The sequence below is a fragment of the Buceros rhinoceros genome, unplaced genomic scaffold (genome assembly GCF_000710305.1).
Source record: "Buceros rhinoceros silvestris isolate BGI_N320 unplaced genomic scaffold, ASM71030v1 scaffold25247, whole genome shotgun sequence".
Classification (NCBI taxonomy): domain Eukaryota; kingdom Metazoa; phylum Chordata; class Aves; order Bucerotiformes; family Bucerotidae; genus Buceros; species Buceros rhinoceros.
This window is the reverse complement of record NW_010424339.1, coordinates 4,546-6,583: the sequence shown is the minus strand read 5'-3', so window position 1 is coordinate 6,583 and position 2,038 is coordinate 4,546.

Sequence of the window (2,038 nt, the reverse complement as noted above, 5' to 3'; positions counted from 1 at the left end):
CTGCCTGCCCTGCCCTGCCCTGTCCTGGCTGCGTTCCTTCCTGCGAGGAGGTGCCCTCTCCTTCTGCGTCTTCTCTGTTTGCCTTCCGAGCGCTCCTAGAGCAGAAGCCTCTTCCTGCGCCCAGGTTTCACCCGCCCCGTACCTCACACCCCGTCAGGCTGCTTTCATGCTGCTCAGCTGCTGCCTGCTGCTGCCCTGCGCCTCACAGCGGGGCAGCTGCGGGCGAGATGCACTTTTCATCTCAACCAAGCCAGCAGTAGAGGGCAACAAAGCCCCTGCTTCGTGGTCCTCCCGTCTCTTCCGCTTGTCAGGAGGAGCAGACTCCAGACACCAAGTGTCTTTCCTCATGCTGGTCCCTCACCTGTGGTTTCGGAAGGAGATTTTGCGTTACTTTTCGAACTAGTGTGCAATACTGCTGGTACCATCTCCTCAGCGAAGGATGCCTCATTTCTCTGCCTGCAGCTCAAATCTGCGCTTGGAAGTGTGACAAACCACTGGGTGCTGCTTCCAGCACCTTTCCTCCCCGATCCTTGGCCCACAGCTGGTCCTACATGCAGCAGTTCTGTTTTTTCAGCAGGTCGTTAACAGATTGCAAAGGGCCAGTGAATTTTATCTGATAATTTTGTAACAGTCACTTTCTTGTGGCTGTAACTGAGGGTGTTGCTTGCTTGTAGGGGAGTGAATTCAGCTGTGCCAGCCTCCAGAGGTCTTCTTGTAGGCAGGGGCTGCTTGGATGCAATTCTGGGGCTTGCTTGGTTGCTCCGGTGGCCTGAGCCAGCAGCAGAGGTGAGCCAGGTGGGTACTTTGCCTAAAGGCAAACTGGTCCACACTGGCACAACCACCTCATGCCACACACAAGCTCTTCCGTGGACACGGACACTCGCTTATGCGCAGGCCAGGGGACTGGTGCAGTCAGGAAATAGGCATTGTTTTTAGTTAGCGGAGCGATCAAACTTACTTGGTGCAGTTGTCATCTGCTCTGGATGCTTTAAGGAGGAAAAAGAGGGTTTGGAAGGAAGATGACAGTCATGACTTCAGCAAAGCTGCTTCTTTGGAGATACAGGGCTGCAACCCAGCCTTTCTGTGTGGGAAGAGCTAGGAAGGAATCCCACGGAGCTTCCTGGGAGCCTGGCTTTGAATTGGCAGATCTGTGAGAGGGAAACCAGCCGAGTTCAGTGTCTTTCCCACAGCAGGCAGCTGTTTCTTGCAGTCCCTCCAAGCTTCCATTTGTCCCAGAACACCAAGCTTTAGGTCCCAGTACTGGATGGGGACTTTCCTTTCAAATGCTGAGTACAGTCAGGCTAAGCTGGACTTTCCCTGCTGCTGCCAGCCCTGACGTCTGGCCCAAGCTGCCAGCAGCACGAAGTGGTGGCTGTGGCTGTGCCTCATGTCACGCTTCGTAGATGGGGTGAGAGATAAGCAAGGTGTGTCAGACAAGGCCTGTGTGGCCACAGCACGTGGCTGGAGACTCAGGAGATCAAAATTCAGGTCTTAGTCGTAAGCTTCTTGCTGGACTCCAGGTAAGTCACGTCAGCTGCTGTAGCCACACTTCCACTTCTGCGAAACGAGGGTAAGCCCTGCGGTTTCAGCAGCCTTCGCCTGTGTGCCCTGTTCAGAGGACAGCCTCTTTCAGGGAGGTTTTCATGTGCTCCTGCTGCACGGTCCTGGGCCTGAGATTGAGCCGAGTGATTTTACTGCAGGGAACAATCTGTCCCACGTGTCTCCTTTAGGTCCGTTTGATTTTGAGGACCTGTTTAGTATCTGCTATGTTAAGAAAATAAGCCTTTCTTATTTTCAGTGTGTCACTGCAAATATCACATCCCTTCATCACACAAACATCGTGTTTCCCCCAGAACTTGTGCTGCGGGTCTTGCTTTGCCGCGCCACGCGAGCAGGAGTGCTAATGACGGGAGGGCTGAGCGGGGAGAGCTCCTTGGCAGCAGAGATCGGTGGAGCTCAGACGAGACTCGGAGCAGCTCTGTGTGTCGGAGCACGGCTGGAGCTGCCCGGCGCCTGCCCCGTGTCCTTGGCGCTGTCC